This window comes from Bos grunniens, chromosome 29 (assembly GCF_055505025.1).
Source record: "Bos grunniens cultivar Pamir isolate PY7600 chromosome 29, Bosgru_T2T1.0, whole genome shotgun sequence".
NCBI classification, from domain to species: domain Eukaryota; kingdom Metazoa; phylum Chordata; class Mammalia; order Artiodactyla; family Bovidae; genus Bos; species Bos grunniens.
Genome location: NC_141193.1, coordinates 51,657,177 through 51,681,192, shown reverse-complemented (window position 1 = coordinate 51,681,192; position 24,016 = coordinate 51,657,177). Strand labels below are relative to the sequence as shown.

The window sequence follows — 24,016 nt, the reverse complement described above, 5'->3', positions numbered from 1 at the left end:
GCCCAAATTAATAGTTATTTCTGGCTAAGTTGACTTCACCTATGCTTTTGTGTCATTTTTTGGAAAACTTTTGAGGATACCTTTTTTTTTTTTTTTAAGTGCATTCAGACATACAATTAAAAAAAATTACTCCGACTTTGGAGCTTTATTTTTATTCTTCAGTGTGAGGTATTTCATTTGAGACAGCCCTTAAGAACCTTGTAAAGTTAGTTGGAATTTAGGGTCACAAAAATTCAGACACAACTTAGGGATTAAACAACAATTAAACAATAGAGTGATTGGTTCCTTAGGACTTAAAGGAGTCAATCTATAAGTCAGATACACAGTGAATAATTTTAGTTCACTTAGCACACACAGGACATAATTTACTAAAGAAAGGACTGTGGCATTATAAAGAGCCGAAGGTTGCTCTCCAAGACTACCTGAAATTTCAAGTGAGCACATGGCCAGGAGTTCAGCAACCTGGACTTATTCTACCTATCCTCATGGGTTGGCTCCTACTGTTTCCTACTGCTGCTGCTGCTGCTGCTAAGTCGCTTCAGTCGTGTCTGACTCTGTGCGACCCCATAGATGGCAGCCCACCAGGCTCCCCCATCCCTGCCATTCTCCAGACAAGAATACTGGAGTGGGTTGCCATTTCCCTCTTCAATGCATGAAAGTGAAAGTGAAGTCGCTCAGTTATGTCCGACACCTAGCAACCCCACAGACTGCAGCCTACCAGGCTCCTCCATCCATGGGATTTTCCAGGCAAGAGTACTGGGGTGGGGAACCATTGCTTTCTCTGCTTTCCTGCTGAGCATAGCTCAACTTGCTGAGTAGTCAGGCTCACTGTCAGTGACCAACGTGCATAGATTGTACAGCAGGGAAGGGTGAAAGAGACCAGTGTAAATGACCTCCCCTGGCATTTGGGGCTGGAAAATCTATTTCTGTGAAACTTTGCTGTACAGGAGAAACAGCATCCAGACCCCTGGTGTCTACATATCAATAATACTTCTGCTACTATTATGGTGAATAAAAGTCACCTCTCCCAGAGATTTGAATACCAAGGATCATTTTATTTTCATCTGCCAGTGCTGCATACAGGGAGGACACAGGGCTCCAGGGAGGTGGAAGTGTTTGCCTTAGATCATAATGCAAGTTATTAATGGTAAGTCAGATTTTTTTCTGATCTCTCTCAACTCTACACACCTGCCTACTACTATCCATCTGTGAATTTGGAATCAATTTACAGATGAATTTACTACTCATGGCCAGTGTTTGTCAAGTGCTGTAATGTCCTCTGCAAAAGATACTTGTTGCTAAGCTTTGTCCAACTCTCTGTGACCCCATGGACTGTAGACCACCAGGTTCCTCTGCCCATGCAAATTTCCAGGCAAGAATACTGGAATAGTGGGTTGCCATTACCTCTTCTAGGGCATCATCCCAAGCTCTCCTGCATCTCCTGCATTGGCAGGCAGATTCTTTACCACTCTGCCACCTGAGAAGGCTTCAAAGATGCTAATGTTATTTAATTAGTATGGCTTGATATCTGTTTATAGTGTAAGGCAGTAGTAAGAGGACTATAAGCTATAGAAGAAACATTTAAGTTGGAATCCATTCTGAAAATACTTGAAAAAAAAAAAAAGTTCAGGGATGGATAGAACACAACTGTGCCCAGACTGACAGCTTTGAAAGGAGTGGGATATTCCAGTCTGGAGTAGTCTGAAATATTCTCCATACACTCCAGTGCCAAGCACCAAGCCTGGCTCAAAGCCAACAGCCAGCCAGGGTGTGTTCATCCAGACTGAAGCATGCGCATGTTTGCATTTCAACTGCTCTCTTAGTTCATCAAAAGGAGTATCTTAGAGTTTTTCATTTCTGATTCCTCCAGGGATTCCTATCAGGCTCCCCTGGATTATTGGGAGGAAAGTGGACCCTGAAAGTAGCCCAGGTGACTGGGAACTCAGAAAGCATGAGTTCTTGCCTTGAAGTTCAGAAACTTGAAGCAGCCATGCAAGATGTGGCTAGGGTGAGCTTCCAGTGCTGTTGGGCTGGTGTGTAGAAGAGGACCCCTGGCCAGCTGATCAATTCCCCTGCCCAGGAGCCTTAACATCCAGAGCAAGGTGCTGGCTCCCAGGTGCTCTGAGCTGGAGCTGTGGGCACTTCATCCATATTATTGTTTCCAACCTGCTGATGCAGGCTGCGTGTAAGTACAAGGAAAGGAGCGACTTGGGTTCACATGAAATCCACCTGAGCACACCAGCCTGTGGTTTGTTGCCTGCCTTCCAATAAGAGATGCAGCAGCTCTGCTGCTGAGCCTCGGCAAGTCCTCTACATGTGCTTGTGATAAGAGCTTCCTCTTCCAGAACACAGATACTGTTGGCTGTTTGTTTTCCTGAGACAATCAACTTTTGTTCTTTCCCAGCAGAGCGCCTACAGAGCCCTAGGCTTCTGTTTCTCTGGATTGTGGAAACACGACTCTCCTTTTCAGCTCTCCTTGGATAACTGTTAGGGACCTCCTAGAGAGGAAAGCTATTGCTTGGTGTTCTAAGTGGATTCAGCAGAGGAGTAGGGTGGTGTGGGCACAGATGATACATGCACCAGTTTCATTAAGTGAGACAATGCAGATTGTCCACAATATCAAACGATACACCTCTGGAAATCCTAGCTGGCCAGGGGGTGGTTCACAGCTTAAGAAATGGCTTTGTAACTTATTCAGAGTGCAGCAAGTCCTTCAGGATTCTGAGCCCAGTTTTTTCAAGCTACTCAATGATATGGGAAAGGAAGAAGAATGTTCTAATATGAAAGAAATTTAAAAGAGACTTAAGTCACGTAATAATAACCTTACATAGTGTCTCAAAGAAGCCTACAGTAAGAAAGAGTGTTTTAGGTATTTGAGGAACTTTTGGATATATGAGAACAAAGAGAAATTTGTCTGTATCTGCTAGGTTATCTGATTTTTTGGTATATAATTGTTCATCAAAGTCTTTAACAATCCTTTGTTCTTGTATCTTATCATTTCTAATGTCTTCTCCTTCATTTAGAATTTTATTTCAGTCCTTTATTTTCTTGATAAGTCTAGCTAAAGATCTGTTTATATTTTTAAAAAACAGAGCTTATTAGTTTCATTGATTTTCTGTTTTTTTTTTTTTTTTTTAGTTTCTATTTCATTTATTTCCATTCTGTTCTTTTCCTTATATTAATTTTGGGCTTGGTATGTTCTTATTTTTCTGATTCCTTAATTAGTTTGCTTATCTGAGAGCATTCTTTTTTCTTAATGTACACATTTATTGTTACAAACTTTCCTCTGAGAACTTCTTTTGCTCCATCTGTTGTGGTGGTATTCATTTTCATTCTCTCTCTCTCTCTCTCTCTCTTTTTTTTTTTTTTTGTGCCTAATATCTATTGTTTAGCTGCTGTGCTACAAATATATTGATTTTGTGTCTGGTGGAAGAGTGGAGAAGTTTGGAGGAATGATGAAGAGACTGTTTGGTGCAGTATGAAACGCAGTGGAGGCTATCCTACTGGAAGCTGCAGGAAAGAGAACTTTATTTCTATAGCCACAGAACAGTTACCAGAACTCTGCTACTGGAAATAAGGGAACTAGAAGAGGTATCTCATGAACTTGGGGTCTGGCTAAGTATTTTCCTGGACAGGATGTTTAAAGTGTCTTCTGCCTCCTTTTAGACACCTGTGGTAAAGTCCAGGAGGAGCTACTTGAGCTAAAGAAGGAAATGTTTAGACTTCAAGCAAATTTTGAAGAACTGAAAAGGCACTAGACCTTGTGGGTTTGATAATAAAATTGCTTTCATGTCTCCAAGGAAAATTTCTCAAAGTGAAAAATGATCTTGGTTTGAAGATGAAATCCAGAGTGCTGTTAGTAAAACATGACCTCAGGGTCAACATCTCTGTTGAAAGATGAGCAAGATTTAAAGAGCATCTCAGTGATCCTCTCAGCTAAACAAGAAATCTTCTAAGAATCTTAAAGGTACTATGTAAAGCAGAACTACCAGATCATCCAGAGGAATTGGGAGAAATGTTACATTGCTATTAAGTCTTTAAATATATGGGTGGTTTCTTATGCAGCAATAGATCAGCCAAAGAGGTCACTAATGGTTTTTAGATGCACTTGTATAATGGTAGGATAAAATATTTTTTACTTCACGTTTGACTTTTGCCATATAGTCAGAAAAGGGCTACTTTTGCAAAAATATCCAAAATTTTAATTTTTACCCACGTGCTCTGTATTTTTGTCAACATCTTTATTTTCTCTTCTTAAATTGTTAACTGGTCAAGTTGTACATAAGGGCTTCCCTTGTAAGCTCAGTTGGTAAAGAATCTGCCTACAATGCAGGAGATCCAGGTTCGATCCCAGGGTTGGGAAGATATCCTGGAGAAGGAAATGGCAACCCAAGCCAGTATTCTTGCTTGGAGAAGCTCATGGATGGAGGAGCCTGGCAGACTACAGTCCGTGGGGTTGCAAGAGTCGGACACGATTTAGTGATTAAACAACCACCTTCACAAGCTGTGTATATTCTCATTTATTATTGGCCTCACATATTTCAAGCAGTTCTATGATATTGCTTTCATCAACTTCATGAAATCCTGCCCTTTTTGCAATATTTACAATTTATTTTCACTTTTACTGTCCTTGAATTTATTATGTGCTATAATGTTGGTAGGATGGATACTAATGTCTTGAAAGAATGGGTCTTCAGTTAGACATTAATTTTATAAGTAGTCAGTTTTTAAATGAATAATTTTTCTTTAAGAAGTTTTGCTTCTTTTAAACAACCCAGACATTGGATTCTCATATAATGAGAGGCACTCTGGTACCACTCAATTTATAACTGAACAGGCCCTAGGCCCAGACAGGGATTAATATTATGGTAGAAGCTGTGTTGAAGTATGTGATTCAGGCTCACCGTCTAAGAGGAGCTTATGTTTCTCACCCTGAATCTAAATATTGGTGCAATCCACTTGGATGTAACTTTGGGGTGGGGGAGAACTAGAGAGAAGTCTGGCACACTGAGTGTGGAAGAGGTGGAGAAAAGAAATGAATGCTCTGGGAAGAGAGCTTTTGCACACTGTGCAGAAGGACGCTGCCAAGAAAGTTCTCCCCATCTGTGGAATCCTCCAAGGCACCATAAGCCTGCTCCTGGCAAGTGTGACCTGAGGCATGTCCTGGGTGCTGGGCAATAAAATCAGTACATCTTCATCTCTTATGGGAAGATAGAGGAAGGAGTGGGTAAAGAAGTAGCAAAGCAGTCATACTGGAGAGAATCCATCCTTTAGGTGATGGAAGGCTGGTTGGTCAGAGAGTAGTGAAAGGAGGTAGGTATTTTATTCAGAGGGCAGATCCCTCTATATTTCCCTCTCACGTTTCCCTTTTGGAGAGGAGATAAGAGAACTGAGCAAAGGAAGCCACACTTCTGGGCAGCATTGCTTTAGCAACTGTGATAGAAGCTGGTTACAGGAATGAGCTCTCCTCCAAGTTGAAGTTCAGAAGTTATTGCTAAAAAAATCTGTATGAGTTTTTAAAAGCCCATTTTCCCCAAAGTCCATTACTAGAAATAGGAGGGAATTGATGTCAGGAAAAGATTGAAGTAAAATGAGAAGCTCTGGAATGAAGATCTAGAGATTTGTGTCAGATTAAGCTGAGATTGAGGAGAGAGATCCAAAGGAACGTATTGTACGTCAAGTGGATTTCTTTAAAAGAGTTAATCCAGAAGAGTTACCTACTTCTATTGCTGAATATTAAGCTTAGGTATTTCCACAAAGCACTCCTTTTTGTAAATAAAGAGTAGAACAGGTATAGCTATATTATATTATAGTTATAATCTACTCCCAAAGCCCACATTTTTTTTTTTAGTTTGAACACACAAATTTAATACATGAAAAAATGACATTTAAACTGAATAAATTGTTTCAGTGTTGGATAAACTTTCAGCGGAGGTTGTACATTTATAGATACAGAACATATATATTTGTCCATTCATTTAACAATTATTCAGTACCTGCTAACTGCTTGTCATTACATGTAGTGTTCATATTTTTAATGCAAATTTACAAAGCTTATTTTTAAAGGCTGTAATGTGTAAAGAAGTGTCACTGGCAGTAAGTCATAGAATTTTTAAATGGAAAAAAAGTCAGTAATTGAAAATTTGGGGAAAAACAGATATTCTTCTGCAGTGTACTTTATCTTAGAGGTAAAAGTTGTTGAAATACTGACAACATTATGCCTTTTCAATGAAAGCACAGATAAAAGGTTAATACATGCCAAAGACAACTAAAAAAAAATTCAGGGTAAAAAAACATTCTAACTGTGATGCCTTTGGGGTTTTGCTATAAATGAACCTGTTGGACTGTTTTCCTGATGCCAGAAAAGGGGCTGCAATCTAATATTATTTATGTTTCAGTTATATTTATTAACTCTGTTATTCCAAAGCTTTCCCAGTAAACAAGAGAATCCCTGAACTGCTTCCAAATTTTCTATTCATTTCTCAACAGTCATCACAGTGTCCCATCAAGCCAAAAATTCTGTGAAATCCTTCCTCCGGAATAAGAGACTGTTTCTCAGCAATCTTTCAAACAGGATTTTTACTCTTCTATGCAGCTGGCCTAAACATTGAACCAGCAAATAGAAAACACACAGTGGTCTTTATGCTTGGGTCTTAATGAAATTTCCCATGTGTGCTATTCAGTCAGCTTCATACATTCTCAGGACAGGTACTGAAGAGCTGAGGAATCAGGCAAGTGCTTGGAGGTGAGAATTGGTCCAGGATACACAGTGTGTGAATTCACAGTCTAGAGAGTGGACTCAGCTGTGGGTCTTCTCTTAAGCAGAGGGGCTCTTAACTTTTAAGAACTGTGTCCCATTCAGCCTGCTATGGCTTCTACTACCACCCTGGGAGACTTCACTTCCTGTGGGAAAGAACCACTCATTGATAATATTTCAGGGAATGTCAGAGAAGCATTAGAATAATCACACAGATACCCTCTCTCCACTTCTCAAGTGTGGCTTTTTTCCATTTGCTTCCAAGGACACTGATGTGAAAGGGAACACTGTGATATTGATGTCAATGAAGCCCACCTTGGTCTCAGTCTGAGAGTTGGTTATGCTCTGAAATATAAAGGGGAACTTGGTTCCATAGAGACTCATCTGAGCCTTACCATGCTAAATCTTAACTGTGGTCAGTTCCATGGACTTTATTTAAGTGAAGGTGTTTCAGAGGACGTTGAACAAGGTTCTCAAGCAATTCTTCCCCAGGTAAAGGCTGTGTCTTCCAAGGAAAGACTTTCTCTCACTAACCTGTTGATGGCACAAATTTGACTTTTGGTGGATATTCCCCCCAAAAGGAGGGTGCTCTGTTTTATTCACTTCTGTATCCCCAGATCCTAGAATAGTGCCTAACACATGGCAGTTGACATGGAAATGTTGCAAGTTATTTGGTGAAACCTACATGTGATTGACAACATTGTCAAGATACTCAATCTATGCCTAACCACTTCCATTTGGCATCTAGAAACTTACATGAGAGGATGGTGGGGATTTAGTTTGATAGACTTAAAATTGCAACAGGAATTCTTAGACCCTCAGCCCATCTTCTGGAAAAATCAACTAGTCCCCCTGTTTCTGTTTTGCCAACTGTGAAAAGGGGTCTGGCCAAGTCTTCACTGTGACAGAGTGAGGGAAAAATGTGTGTGCAGTGTTTAACACCTAACAGAGTGATGCATTCCTGCAAGGTGCTTTTTAAATCCACTCTTAGCTCTTTCTTTTTCTGAAAGGCAAACACGGAAAACTATAGAGTGAGATGTCTATCAAGAGTCCATCCCTCTTGTTTCTATCTTCTCCTGATAGAATTGTCATGGATTCAGCACCAGAATGGTTGTTTAGGCTAAATATTGGTCCCCAGATTGGATGGATTGAAGCTATTATAGACAATGCCTACATGTCCTAAACCTGCCTTCTGAAAATGTACTCTGTATGAACAGACAAGGGAAGGACAATGTATGTGGCATGTCAGCAGTCCCATAATTTCCCTGTTATAGAACAAGATTCCCACAGTCTGAACACAGAATTATCTTTAAGGAAGGCACTGGTTGGGAGCCAAGGGACCCCAGGCAGGGATTCCTAACCCCAAGCCCTATTTCCAGGGCTCCTAACTGCCTGTAGTTATGTGACCGGGGCAAGGCTTTTAACCCTTGGGACTCAGCTTCTTTGTCTTTGAAATAATACTGGCTTTCTGCCTCCCAAGGGGACAGAAGGAAGACAGATTTAATATTTACATAGCACATTGGGAACCTCCAAGAAAGGCACCATACAACTAGGAAATATGATATAATGGGATGAATGTCTTTTAAGTTGTTGGTCTCCGCTCAGCCTTTCCACAAGTCTCTGGTCAGCCCTCTTCCACATGTACAATATTAAAATGACAGGTGAAGGGGTTTGATTGGATAGTGTGCTAGTCAGGCATTGTTAGAAAAACAGATGAAGATATATATAATATCAGCAATATGATATGTATAGATGCATATATAATATATATCAGGATATACATATATTTATATATACTTAGGATATAGGCATATATTTTTTCATTATGCTTCACTTCCTTGCACTTTACAGATGTGCTATTTACAAACTGAAGTTTTGTGGTTAAACTTCGTGTTTGCCTGGTGTTGAGCAAGTCGATTGGTACCATTTCCCCACCAGTATTTGCTCACTTTGTGTTTCTGATCTTATCTTACAAAGGTCAGCCTCACTAACCCCAAGGCTGAGGGCTTACTCTGTCAGTAGTTGGGACCTATACCAATGCCTTATTATCGTCCCAAGAGCTGCCTGTGCCTCAGATCATGAACTCTTTATTGCAAACTTCAGACTTAAATTGAAGAAAGTAGGGAAACCACTAGACCATTCAAGTATGACCTAATTCAAATCCCTTATGATTATATAGTGGAAGTGACAAACAGATTCAAGGGATTAGATCTGATAGACAGAGTGCCTGAAGAACTATGGATGGAGGTTCATAACACTGTACAGGAGCCAGCAATCAAAACCATCCCCACAAAACATTATTTCAGAATCTGAAATCTTCATATGAAGAGGCAAACAACAAGAATACAGCAAAAAATATTTTTTAAAAAGAGACATGTGTCAGGCAGTTAATAAAATTTGCGTTGTTTTTCTGGGTCTTGTAACATTCACAGTACTTGACAGTTTTAAAATTTTAATTTGTTATATAAAAAAAAAAAACATCCCCAAGAAAAAGAAATGCAAAAAGGAAAAATGGTTGTCTGAGGAGGCCTTACAAATAGCCAAGAAAAGAAGAGAAGCAAAAGGAAAAAGAGAAAAGGAAAGATATATCCATCTGAATGCAGAGTTCCAAAGAATAGCAAGTAGAAATAAGAAAGTCTTCCTAAGTGATCAATGCAAAGAAATAGAGGAAAACAATAGAAAAGGAAAGCCTAGATATCTCTTCAGGAAAATTAGAGATATCAAGAGAACACTTCATGCAAAGATGGGCATAACAAAGTGCAGAAATGGCATGAATCTAAAAGAAGCAGAAGATATTAAGAAGAGGGGGCAACACTACACGAAAGAACTATACAAAAAAGATCTTCATGATCCAGATAACCATGATGGTGTAATCACTTAACTAGAGTAGAGCCAGACATCCTGGAATGTGAAGTCAAGTGGGCCTTAGGAAGCATCACTACGAACAATGCTAGTGGATGTGATGGAATTCCTGTTGAGCTACTTCAAATCCTAAAAGATTATGTTATGAATGTGCTGCACTCAATATGCCAGCAAATTTGGAAAACTCAGCAGTGGCCAAATGACTGGAAAAAGTCTGTTTTCATTCCAATGCCAAAGAAAGGCAATGCCAAAGAATGCTCAAACTACCACACAATTGCATTCATTTCACTTGTTAACAAAGTAATGCTCAACATTCTCCAAGCCAGACTTCAACAGTACGTGAACCATGAACTTTCAGATGTTCAAGCTGGATTTAGAAAAGTCGGGAGAAACAGAGGTCAAATTGCCAACATCTGTTGGATCATAGAAAGAGCAAGAGAATTCCAGAAAAAATATCTATTTCTGCTTCATTGACCACTAAAGCCTTTGGCTTTGTGGGTCACAACGAACTGTGGAAAAGTCTTAAAGCGATGGGAATAGCAACCACCTAACCTGTCTCCTGAAAAATCTGTATGTGGACAAGATGCAGTAGTTGGAATGGGACATGGGACAACGGACTGGTTCCCAAATTGGGAAAAGAGTATGTCAAGGCTGTATACTGTCTCCTGATTATTGAGCTTATATGCAGAGCACACCATGCGAAATGATGGGCTGGATGAAGCACACACTGGAATCAAGATTGCCAGGGGAAATATCAATAACCTAAGATATGCAGATGACACCACCTTTATGTTAGAAGGTGAAGAGGAACTAAATAGCCTCTTGATTAAATTGAAAGAGGAGAGTGAAAAAAGCTGAAAAGGTTTCAAACTCAACATTGAAAAAATGAAGATCATGGCATCCAGTCCCATCACTTCATGGCAAATAGATGGGGAAACCATAGAAACAGTGAGAGACTTTATTTTGGGGGCTCCAAAATCACTGCAGATGGTGACTGCAGCCATGGAATTAAAAGATGCTTGCTCCTTGGAAGAAAAGCTATGACCAACCTGGACAGCATATTAAAAAGCAGATACATTACTTGGCTGACAAAGGTCCATCTAGTCAAAGCTTTGGTTTTTCCAGGAGTTATGTATGGATGTGAGAATTGGACCATAAAGAAGGCTAAGAACCAAAGAATCAGTGCTTTTGAATTGTGGTATTGCAGAAGACCCTTGAGAGTTCCTTTGGATTGCAAAGAGATCAAACCAGTCAATCCTAAAGGACTCAGTCCTGAATACTCATTGGAAGAAATGATCCTGAAGATCCAATACTTTGGCCACCTGATGTGAAGAACTGACTCATTTGAAAAGACCCTGATGCTGGGAAGGATTGAAGGCAGGAGGAAAATGGGATGACAGAGGATCAGATGTTTAGATGACATCACTGTCTCAATGGACATGAGTTTGAGCAAGTTCTGGGAGTTGGTGATGAACAGGGAAGCCTGGCGTGCTGCAGTCCATGAGGTTATAAGGAGTCAGTTACAACTCAGTAACTGAAATGACTGAAGTGACTACACTGAGCCTCTTCCATCTTGGAGGGAGCAGAGACTTGTCCTCACTGGAGTAGATATAGTCTAGATGTAGATCTGCCGTTCCTGCCCCACAATGCTTCTTTCAGGAACTCTGTCCACAGAACCCATTTTCCAGCATTTTGGTACTTCCTGTAGCATTGCTTCTGATTAGTGATTTTCATAGCATCTCTTCTATGATGGTAAAGGGAATACAGCAACGTGCCCTTGGCCATGGAATTAACTGGTTTTACCGAGGACGCCATCATCTAGAAACAACTGGGCAAATTTTGAAAGCTTACTAAGACAGTGTGACAGCTAATGAAGACTCAAGTGTGTCAGATGGGAGTCAACATCCTGAAAGGGTGCAGTCTTAAAGGGTATTGTACATGCTGTGAAGCATATAGTGTATATTTGAAGCATAATGGTGCTATCTTCGACCCACAGCCAGAACATATGTGTCTTGTAATCAAGGGATGGAAGCGGCTTGTTTCACTACTGAACCCACAACCCAGTTGTAGAATTTTTGCCTCCCATCCTGGCTTCTTTGAGCTCTGCTTCTTTGGAGATCTTGGTCCCCAAATGGGAGCTGCTCACCAGGGGATGCTCACATATATCCAGGGTTCCAGGTGAACAACCTCAATCAGGGAGGCACTTTGCCAGACCTTCTAGAGAAGAAAAAACATGACTGATGTGTCTGTGAAGAATCCAGGAAAAGGACACCCCTCACAGGCCCCTGCATCCAGAAAATGCATTCTGGGTAGTACTGGAAGAGTTTTGATTCTGTCCAGTTTATACAACAAGAAAGACATTAGATGTGCATACTGATTTTTGCCTATTTGTTCATCTAAATGGAAAGAATAATCAGGGTCTTCAGGTCTGTGGAAACATAAAAACTTTTTCCAGCCCTCTGAAGCACTAGATACAATTAAAAAAAAAAAAACATCCTTATTCTCTTGTCTGCATAAGTTACAACATTAACTTAAAATAAACTTAACAACTTAAAATCGAGCAGGGCTGCTGGTGAAAACAAAATTAATGTTAGTCCGGTTTCTCCCTCATTTTGCCATCACTGATGATTCTGAGAAGGTTATTACTATTTATAACCTCAGCTTCTTTTTAAATATTCATTTATTTATTTGGCTGTGCCAGGTTTTAGATGAACCATGTGGGATCTAGTTTCTGAATCAGGGATTGAACCTGGGTTCCCTGATTTTGGAGCATGGAGTCTTAGCCACAGACCACCAGGGAAGTCACCTCTACTTGTTTCTTGATAAAGGGCACACCTGTGCATTTAAAACATTTCTTGTTTTGTCCATATTTTAATGCTGTAGTTAAGAACATGAACTCTGAAATCTGATGCTGGTGTTTGAATCCTGGCTCAGTTCTTTCTGGCTATGTGATCCTGGGTAAGTCAATTAACCTCTCTGTACCTAAGTCCCCTGTCTCTAACCCGAGGATGATAGCAGTGCCCATTTTGAGTGTTTGGAGCATTCATTGCGATAACATAGGCAATATGTTACAGTAGTGCTTGGCACATAGTAAGTGGTGAATAAATGTTAGCAGTTGTTATTGTTAATATTATAATTTGGCAATGCTTGTTCTAAGTTAGCGTGCCAGAAATATAAACCATTTTATATCCCCTCTTTCTCTACAAACCTGAAGAACACCTGCTAAAAGACTGTTATGGATTGAATTCTGTCCCTTGTTCACATCCCCTCCTCTCTGCCCTGAATTCTTCTGTTCTGTTTTCACCCCCCAATGAGACTGTATTTGGAGATAGCACCTTTATGGAAGTGAGTAAGGTTAAATGAGGTCACAAGAGTGCAGTCTAATCTGATAGGCCTGGTGTCCTTAGAAGGGCCAGACATTTCTGTCTCTCTACATGTACAAAGAAGACAGGCCATGTGGGGACACGGAGGAAAGGTGGCCGTTTACTATCTTGGAACCAATCCCATTGACACCCTGATCTTGGACTTCCAGCCTCCAGCACTGTGGGAAATAAATGTCTCTTATTTAAGCCCCTCAGGCTGTGGCATTTTTCCATGGCACCTTGAACAGACTAAGACCTTATGAAACATTTTAACTCATATATTGAAAGAGAGACAAACGGGCAGTCCTAATGTAGGATGTCTGATGCCATCCTCAAATGCCATTTCTCCTTGTGGGAAAAACTTAACTCTACCATCTCCCATGGTGGTGGTGGGGTTGTCAGGAGGAGTCATATACCATCAGAACTACTGTCCACTTGCTTCCCTCAATATAACTGTTTTCTACAGAATGAATCTATGCTGTGGCTGCGTGGGCACAGGGGGGCCTAGAGGAGCTATCCCATGTTGAAGGTCAGGAAGGGCGGCGGTGAAGAGATACCTCTTGTCCAAGGTAAGGAGCATTGGCTGCGCTTTGCTGGAGCAGCCGTGAAGAGATACCCCATGCCCAAGGTAAGATAAACCCAAGTAAGACGGTTGGTGTTGCAAGAGGACATCAGAGGGCAGACACACTGAAACCATACTCACAGAAAACTAGTCAATCTAATCACACTAGGACCACAGCCTTGTCTAACTCAGTGAAACTAAGCCATGCCCGTGGGGCAACCCAAGATGGGCGGGTCATGGTGGAAAGATCTGACAGAATGTGGTCCACTGGAGAAAGGAATGGCAAACCACTTCAGTATTCTTGCCTTGAGAACCCCATGAACAGTATGAAAAGGCGAAATGATAAGACACTGAAAGAGAAACTCCCCAGGTCAGTAGGTTCCCAATATGCTACTGGAGATCAGTGGAGAAATAACTCCAGGAAGAATGAACGGATGGAGCCAAAGCAAAAAGAATACCCAGCTGTGGATGTGACTGGTGATAGAAGCAAGGTCCGATGCTGTAAAGAGCAATATTGCATAGGAACCTGGAATGTCAGGTCCATGAATCAAGGCAAATTGGAAGTGGTCAAACAAGAGATGGCAAGAGTGAATGTAGACATTCTAGGAATCAGCGAACTGAAATGGACTGGGTGAATTTAACTCAGATGACCATTATATCTACTACTGCGGGCAGGAATCCCTCAGAAGAAATGGAGTAGCCATCATGGTCAACAAAAGAGTCTGAAATGCAGTACTTGGATGTAATCTCAAAAATGACAGAATGATCTCTGTTCATTTCCAAGGCAAACCATTCAGTATCACAGTAATCCAAGTCTATGCACCAACCAGTAATGCTGAAGAAGCTGAAGTTGAACGGTTCTATGAAGACCTACAAGACTTTTTAGAACTAACACCCAAAAAAGATGTCCTTTTCATTATAGAGGACTGGAATGCAAAAGTAGGAAGTCAAGAAACACCTGGAGTGACAGGCAAATTTGGCCTTGGAATACGGAATGAAGCAGGGCAAAGACTAATAGATTTTTGCCAAGAAAATGCACTGGTCATAACAAACACCCTCTTCCAACAACACAAGAGAAGACTCTATACATGGACATCACCAGATGGTCAACACCGAAATCAGATTGATTATATTCTTTGCAGCCAAAGATGGAGAAGCTCTATACAGTCAGCAAAAACAAGACCAGGAGCTGACTGTGGCTCAGACCATGAACTCCTTATTGCCAAATTCAGACTTAAATTGAAGAAAGTAGGGAAAACCACTAGACCATTCAGGTATGACCTAAATCAAATCCCTTATGATTATACAGTGGAAATGAGAAATAGATTTAAGGGCCTAGATCTGATAGATAGAGTGCCTGATGAGCTATGGAATGAGCTTCGTGACACTGTACAAGAGACAGGGATCAAGACCATTCCCATGGAAAAGAAATGCAAAAAAGCAAAATGGCTTTCTGGGGAGGCCTTACAAATAGCTGTGAAAAGAAGAGAAGCGAAAAGCAAAGGAGAAAAGGAAAGATAAAAGCATCTGAATGCAGAGTTCCAAAGAACAGCAAGAAGAGATAAGAAAGCCTTCTTCAGCGATCAATGCAAAGAAATAGAGGAAAACCACAGAATGGGAAAGACTAGAGGTCTCTTCAAGAAAATCAGAGATACCAAGGGAACATTTCATGCAAAGATGGGCTCGATAAAGGACAGAAATGGTATGGACCTAACAGAAGCAGAAGATATTAAGAAGAAGTGTCAAGAATACACAGAAGAACTGTACAAAAAAGATCTTCACGACCCAGATAATCACGATGGTTTGATCACTGACCTAGAGCCAGACATCCTGGAATGTGAAGTCAAATGTGCCTTAGAAAGCATCACTACGAACAAAGCTAGTGGAGGTGATAGAACAGCAGTTGAGCTATTCCAAATCCTGAAAGATGATGCTGTGAAAGTGCTGCTCTCAATATGCCAGCAAATTTGGAAAACTCAGCAGTGGCTACAGGACTGGAAAAAGTCAGTTTTCATTCCAATCCCAAAGAAAGGCAATGCCAAAGAATGCTCAAACTACCACACAATTGCACTCATCTCACACGCTAGTAAAGTAATGCTCAAAATTCTCCAAGCCAGGCTTCAGCAATATGTGAAGCGTGAACTTCCTGATGTTCAAGCTGGTTTTAGAAAAGGCAGAGGAACCAGAGATCAAATTGCCAACATCCGCTGGATCATGGAAAAAGCAAGAGAGTTCCAGAAAAAAAACATCTATTTCTGCTTTATTGGCTATGCCAAAGCCTTTGACTGTGTGGATCACAACAAACTGTGGAAAAGTCTTCAAGAGATGGGAATACCAGAACCCTGATCTACCTCTTGAGAAGTTTGTATGCAGGTCAGGAAGCAACAGTTAGAACTGGCCATGGAACAACAGACTGGTTCCAAATAGGAAAAGGAGTACGTCAAGGTTGTATATTGTCACCCTGCTTATTTAACTTATATGCACAGTACATCATGAGAAATGCTGCACTGGAAGAAGCACAAGCTGGAATCAAGATTTCCGGGAGAAATATCAATAATCTCAGATTATGCAGATGACACCACCCTTATGGCAGAAAGTGAAGAGGAACTAAAAAGCCTCTTGATGAAGGTGAAAGTGGAGAGTGAAAAAGTTGGCTGAAAGCTCAACATTCAGAAAACTAAGATCATGGCATCTGGTTCCATCACTACATGGGAAATAGATGGAGAAACAGTGGAAACAGTGTCAGATTTTATTTTTCTGGGCTCCAAAATCGCTGCAGATGGTGACTGCAGCCATGAAATTAAAAGACGCTTACTCCTTGGAAGGAAAGTTATGACCAACCTAGATAGCATATTGAAAAGCAGAGACATTATTTAGCCAACAAAGGTTCGTCTAGTCAAGGCTATTGTTTTTCCTGTGGTCATGTATGGGTGTGAGAGTTGGACTATGAAGCAGGCTGAGCACCGAAGAATTGATGCTTTTGAACTGTGGTGTTGGAGAAGACTCTTGAGAGTCCCTTGGACTGCAAGGAGATCCAACCAGTCCATTCTAAAGGAGATCAGCCCTGGGATTTCTTTGGAAGGAATGATGCTAAAGCTGAAACTCCAGTACTTTGGCCACCTCATGCAAAGAGTTGACTCATTGGAAAAGACTGTGATGCTGGGAGGGATTGGGGGCAGGAGGAGAAGGGGACGACAGAGGATGAGATGGCTGGATGGCATCACTGACTCGATGGACGTGAGTCTGGGTGAACTCCAGGAGTTGGTGATGGACAGAGAGGCCTGGTGTGCTGTGATTCATGGAGTCGCAAAGAGTCGGACAGAATAAATCGAGGCTCCAGGCTGACTTCCAGCTATGCAGAGGTTAGTTATTATCCGTGACGAGCTCTTACTCTTCTTTCCTCTTCCAACACAGATGATCTTGTAGGAATAAGAATCTGCTCCATTGAGTCACCACTTCCCTGGTGGCTCAGACGGTAAAGAATCTGCCTGCAATGTGGGAGATCTGGGTTCGATCTCTGGGTTGGGAAGATCCCCTGGAGGAGGGCATGGCAACTTACTCCAGTACTCTTGCCTGGAGAATCCCATGAACAGAGGCACCTGGGAGGCTACAGTTGCTGGGGTCGCAAAGAGTAGAACATGACGAGTGATTAAGCACTCATCTGTCCATTGAGTCACCGGTTGGATTCTGGATTGGTGTGACCTTACAGTTCTTTAGCCTTAATTCCCTCAAAAGCTGGGCCACACTGGCTGGAGTCCTGGCCATTTCACTTCGAGTCATGCCCAAAGCCTTCCCAGGGTATTCTGGTTCCCTGAGACCATGCTGCTCATGGCCTCTACCTCCTGAGTCCCTCAGTTTCCTCTTCTGTAAATTGGAAGCCATGGTAACATCTGTATCTTAGGGTGGATGCGACATGGTATAACTATGTAGAGAGTGCCAATAGGTAAAGCCTTTAGTGAGATGTTTGAGAGTAAGCACTCAATACACTGAGCTGTTATGACTACTGTTGTTGATTTCAAATACTTATGTATGTTTTTACTTGGCCCTGCTGGGTCTTAGTTGTGGCATGTGGGATCTTCAGTCTTCCTTGCAGCATGCAGCATCTTCAGTTGCAGCATGCAAACCCTTAGTGGCAAGATCTACTTCCCATTGAACAGAAGGATCCGGATCACTCTGGGCATGAAGATAGAAAAGGCTTCTTTCAGTCGGAGGCAGGTCCTGAGTTGTGGGGATATTTCGAGGGCTATGGCTTTCTCTGAGCAGTGGCATTGTCACAATTGAGCCAGGGGAGCAGGGATGCCATGGCCCATCGCTCCCAGTGTCCCACCATGATGTTTATAGGACCACAGGAGACAGTTCTCATGTAGGTTAATGAACCAATGTGCATGTATTAGGTGGTTTCCTTCTTTCCCCCATCTGTGGTGCCCTTGGTGGGGGACTGTCTTTCTCTTGTCTGGTGGGTTGGCCTAGGGGAGTGGCCTTGTTCTTCCAAACCTCCTGCCCAGGGATCCATGGCACCTGGAGGCTTTCTTCATTTTCTTTGCACAGAAACTGTTCTCATCGTGGGCAAGTACATCCGACTGCGGAAAAGTGTTGATTCTTCCTTTCCATACATTATCCAGGGTTCCATCCTTGGGCCTGCCCTACTGACAGGTCTCAACTCCCTGACCCCTCTTCAAGATTTGCCAACATTTTCTGAGTTCTTGTCATATATTTCATTCCCCACATGGATCTAAGCACCTTTCTTTCCGCCTGCACCACTCTTTTTTTCCTACCTGACTCTTAATCTGTGACAGTGCCCACTCCACATTGAAGTGGATCCACCAAGTATAAGCCTGAGTATCCCCAGCCTGGGTCAGAGCCTAACATGTTCCAATTAAATCTTTTTAGTCTTGGTCCTGTGGTTCTCCATTTTGTGGGATTTTTGCTTCATGTACTAAATCCTTGGTAATAGTACATTGATGTCAAGAGATCAGATATTGATCCAAAGTACCTCACAGCTGAGCCCCAAACTCTTTAGATATATAACTGATTAGCTCTGTGGTCACACAATGAAGCTATTAACATTTTACCGTAATTTGATTTTCCATTATTTGAAACAAATAGAACAATGGGACTACGGAGAATTGTTTTAATGTGAAGGCAGTCCTATTTTGGGTGGTCAGATGTTGATCTTGAGGAGAATTCCTTTTCCCTTTCAACATCCTGGTCTCTTAGATAACACAGGGTGGGTATGTTGTCTGCACTGAGTCAGAGGCTTTTGGGGAAAGAGAATTAATTGTTCCAGGTTGCTGGGCTGCTGCAGAGCCAAATTGAGGTATTGATGAACTTTGTATGTATCACATCTTGGCTCCTTCTTCTGCCCACTTCGAAACGTACCACATCAGAGCTGAGTTAAGTTAGCTAGTTCATTTGAGAATTTAGGTTTAAAATAAAACTAAGGTGCTAGCATTTATATTTTATGATATTCCTTGAGAAATTTTTACTTTCTCTGCAGTGATTAAAATAGTTGTGAATTGAAGGTGTTAGAATTAGATGAAGAGATATGGACAGTTACTTGTTCTTTTCTTGAAAAAAAAAAAAAAACTAAACTAAAACTAAAAATTATCTGCTTAAAACAAAACAAACAAAAAAAAAATTATGTTCAGTTGCGCTGGACCTTTGTTGCCATGAGGGCTTTTCTCTGGTTATGGCAAGCAAAGGGCTACTCTTTGTTGCAGTGCACAGGCTTCTTATTGCAGTAGCTTCCCTCGTCACAGAGCACAGGCTCTGAGCACATGGGCTTCAGTAGTTGTGGGTTGTGGGCTCACTAGTTTTGGCACACGGGCCTAGTTGATCTGCAGCTTGTGGAATCTTCCTGGACCAGGGATTGAACCAATGTCCCTGCTCTGGCAGATGGATTCCTATCCACTGTGCCACCAGGGAAGTCCTCTCTGCTTTTTCTGTGTGAAGGTAAGTGTCCTGCTTTCTCTCCTATGCAGGGTAAATAAATCATGTTACGACACAAACAGTCTGTTTTTCCTAAGGTGATGGGTCTTCCATCTTAGACAGGGTCAGAGGAGCTTGTTTGGGTCACCTTTTTATTCCAGTTATACTCTTGCTAATGGGAACATGTGAATCCTTCATTTGTTCTGAGACCATTATGAATGGCCCTGGACGGTGCACATTACACAATTTCCCTATATCACATGCCGTGTCTTAGATGACAATGAATTCAGGGGGCACACTGATGAATGCTCATCATTTCCACTGTTGCTTCTGCTCTTCTCTAAGTCCCCAGTCAGCTCGAACAGTGTGTTTAGATCATGATCGTGAAGGGTGCATCTCCTCCTTCTCATTCTCTTGCACATCACGTGAATCTGGGACTCTAGGGTCAGTCCGGAGGTTAAGAAATGGAACCAGAGGAAAAGCTGATGTAGGGAAACTTTTTGTGATACATACCCAGGACAACCTGCAACTCCATCCTCAGCAGCTAAATCCTCCCATTCTCTAATTCCATCCTTGGACATCCCACCACTCCCCCTCCTCCACTCCCCCACCCCCCGGCCCCTTGCTTCAGTCAGTGGAAACATAAACTTGCTTTCAAAAGTTGCCAGGGAATCAGCAGCACTCCTAAGTGTTCAGCATCTCTCTGGTTCAGTATCATGGTGTTAATGGGGCCTCCAGGGATGTCTTTGGCAAGTTAGAGCATCCATCCCATTTTCTGGCAGGGTTCTCTCCACGCCAGCGAACAACATTTTCCTTTCCTTTTTTCTTCCCTGCTGAGTGAGTGTAACAATCAAAACAAAAGTTGGCTGTTTTCCTCTCTCAGCAATTCCTGTCCCCCGGGACCATGACCCAGACTGACCCACACATACATCAATCTGACCTAGAGTGTCATGGACTGACATAAAATCTGTGCAAGGCCTCCTGTCATCTTTCTTTTTTTCCCTTTTTAGAGTTGGGAAGAATGGTGAGGGATGTGCTATCCTCATAAGGCAATCAGGATTGGCTGTGCCATTTTCAGAGGTGTGACCTCAGGCAGAACCCTTACTTTCCCAAAACTTCAGTTTTATCCTTCCCTGATAGCTCAGTTGGTTAAAAAAATCTGCCTGCATTGCAGGAGACCCCAGTTTGATATCTGGGATAGGAAGATCTACTGGAGAAGAGATAGGCTACCCACTCCAGTATTCTTGGGCTTCCCTTGTGGCTCAACTAGTAAAGAATCCCTCTGCAGTGCAAGAGACCTGGGTTCAATCCTTGGGTTGGCAAATCCCCTGGAGAAGGGAAAGGCTATTCTCTCCAGTATCCTGGCCTGGAGAATTACATGAACTTTATAGTCCATGGTGTCACAAAGAGTCGGACACCACTGAGCAACTTTCACTTTCAAAACATATAAACTGTCTCAGGTTGTCCTAAGGACCCAATTAGATGATAGGTTTGAAAGCACTTTGTCAGTTGTAAAGAGTGATGGAGGGGTTTATGACTATAAATGGATAGTTAGAAAGTATGACTTTAAAACTTAAAGATGATGCAACTTTAAAAAGCTTCCAGTGTCTTCCCAGGACAGTGGCAGTGGAAGCAATCGTGACAGGGTAGGTGGTGGAGAGGGGAACAGATGATGGGGAAGCTCTCATGTGTGTTGTAATTCATCCAACAGAATTTACTGGGTTCTGGTCACAGAGCACTTAAAAATTGATGTACTGAGTTATAAACCATGTTCATGTGGATTCCCAAATCTGAAAGTATAAAACAGTAGTTCGTAGAATTTTTTTCTCCCACCTCTGACACCCATCCACCCAGTTCCCACCTACCCTCCAAACGAATAACCACTGTTAACAGTTTCTTGTAAGCTTCCAGTGAGTATTCTCCCCCAACAAACAGTTCAGTCAAGATTCACTGTCTTCTTTAAGGGTATGGCAGCCCACTCCTATATTCCTGCCTGGAGAATCCCATGGACAGAGGAGCCTGATGGGCTTCAGTCCATGGAGTCACAAAGAGTCAGACACTACGTTGTGACTAACACATACTTTTGGTACCAGTGGCACTGCAATGTGCACACGTGGTTGTGCCCTGCTTTGTTCACAAGTGGGTACGTGTAAGTAGACATGTAAGTTGCTCTGTCTAGACATGTACGTTGGTTTAAACAGCTGCGTCGTATTCCACTGTATTAATGCCTTACTGTGTATTTAATCAAGTTCCCTGTTGATAGGTAGTTACACTGTTTCCAGTCCATGGATATTACATGGACTGTGGACATGTATGACATTATATAAGTACACACCTCATTTTGTGGAATTGTTGAGCCCAGTCTTTAGCAAGTGACTGTTGAGTGACTGCCACGAGGCAGCTGCTGTGTTAGTTACAAGAGTTTCAATGTTGAGGAAAAATTTTAGAATATAATAATAATATATTTATAAAAATATACATTTTAGAGTATAATTATTGATAATATTTTATCTAAAAGCTCATATCTTATTTTGGAGAAGGCAATGGCACCCCATTCCAGTACTCTTGCCTGGAAAATCCCATGAATGGAGGAGCCTGGTAGGCTGCTGTCCATGGGGTCACTCTGAGTCGGACACGACTGAGTGACTTCACTTTCACTTTTCATGTTCATGCATTGGAGAAGGAAATGGCAACCCACTCCAGTGTTCTTGCCTGGAGAATCCCAGGGATGGCAGAGCCTGGTGGGCTGCTGTCTATGGGGTCACACAGAGTCGGACACAACTGAAGTGACTTAGCAGCATATCTTATTTACATTTTTTAGTTTTTTTTGTTGTTGTTGTTGTTGTTTAGAGGTACTTTCTTGTGGACAAGCTTGTGACAGATATAACAATATAGCAATTTTTAACTTATAATAAACCTAGGCACTGTTAAAATTTTGTGCTTAATGTTAATGACTCTTAGACATGTCTATAGTAGACTAGAGAAAAAACAGATACTAGGTAGTTAATATTGACTATTTTCCAGTTCACGTGAATCTGAAATTCATTTAGGTCAATGTTTTCTTGTATTTCCAACTGTTTGATTTGTAAGGGCTTTCTTTTCTTGAGACCATTTAAATATGAATTCAGACTTGCGCAATATTATCAAAAAGCAGAAGACTCACACTGAGACATACATAAATCCAGGGAGACAGACAAGGGATCTTCTAGTTTTCTGCCTGAGATTTAAAATATTTCTCTTTGAGGTACTTTTCTTGGGGGGGTGGAGGGTGGGAAGAGGGTGGTGGCAAGAATGCTGGAGTGGGTTGCCATTCCCTTCTCCAGGACATCTTCCTGACCCAGGGATTGGACCCAGGTCTCCCACATTGTAGGCAGACACTTACAGTCTGAGCCACCAGGGAAGTTGTTGAATTCTGTGGCAAGGATTAAGTTCAAGCGTTGCCCTAGGCAGGCCTTTGTAACAAGCTAATTGTTTTTAATTGCATATCCAAAATAACCAGCTTTACGGTTTCTAAGAAAAAAAGGAGTTTCCTTGTAACCAATTTTCTCAGGTTCTATAGAATATCATGGCCGTCCTAGGTCAGGTCATTTTTCCTTTTTGTAGGCATAGTTTTATCCCTGAATCATAGACAGATCAGCTGATAAAAAGCTTGGATTATGTCTGTCGGGTAGATTTGCTTGTCCTTGTGTTTCACCTGGGGCAGTAGTGAGGCCTGCAGGCCTCTCCTGGAAGTGGGGGTGGGGGTGGGGCGCACCAGGAGAGCATGTTGGGGTGGGGGGGGGGGTGGCGCACCAGGAGCACGTCCGAGGCGGAGGGGTCCCAGTTGTGCTCTCAGGGGTCACCACTGTGGCTGGGAACGCCCATTTCGTGCGCTCCTGGGTCCCCAGTGATCAACATCCAGTGAGCAGAGCGGAGGGGTGTGGACCACAGGTTAGGGAACTGGGACTCGATGGAGCAGGGAACCACGTATTCCACCCTCTCTGTTGGCACAGTCTCAGAGCCCCCTAACGTGGCAATCGCAGAAAGGCCTTGCCTTTACCCCTTCTCATAAAGCTCAGACCTGTGCGGGTTTTCAGAAGCAGCTTAGTGCCTGCTGGAAGTCCAAGGGATTTATCCTGCCTGGTGATTTCACCCATGGGGACTTCATAACCCTTACTCTGGCCAGCTGGCCCAGCCCTGCTTCTGCCACTTTGCAGCCCAGCAGGCCCTTGACCATCTGCTGGGATGGGAAAGGGAAGGGTCCACCATTTGCACCCTAGAAATTTAGTAGGGTGCATGGATTTAAACACCTGGTGGCCACCCAGGCAGAAAAGAAGGGAGGAGGGCACCTTGCTTCCCTTTCCTGGTGGAATCTGTGGCTGTCCTGCTGAGAGGGGGCCTTTGCATGGGGTCCCTGTGCAATAAGTTTGGTGTTTTGGAACTGAATAATTAGAACGTGTAAAAATTTTAAATTATGTGGTTCTTTAATTAAAAAACAAAAACAAACAAACAAAACAAAAACAAAAACAAAAAAAACAAGCTCCAAGTTTTTGCAAATTGAGGTCT

At 42.1% G+C, this 24,016-nt stretch overlaps 1 long non-coding RNA gene across 4 annotated transcripts in view; it reads left to right on the top strand.

Annotated features, from left to right (window-relative positions):
- Nucleotides 1–24,016, top strand: part of LOC147342673 (uncharacterized) — an 89,931-nt gene that overhangs the window by 61,018 nt on the left and 4,897 nt on the right. For 2 of the 4 annotated variants that reach the window (XR_015157688.1, XR_015157689.1), the window contains 2 exons: nucleotides 3,393–3,591; nucleotides 3,667–4,500. The exons of 1 other annotated variant lie outside the window; for it this stretch is intronic. This is a non-coding gene — a long non-coding RNA (uncharacterized LOC147342673). Of the gene's footprint in view, nucleotides 1–3,392; nucleotides 3,592–3,666; nucleotides 4,501–24,016 lie in introns of those variants that run through there. One more of the 4 variants, XR_015157691.1, reaches the window with a different exon arrangement.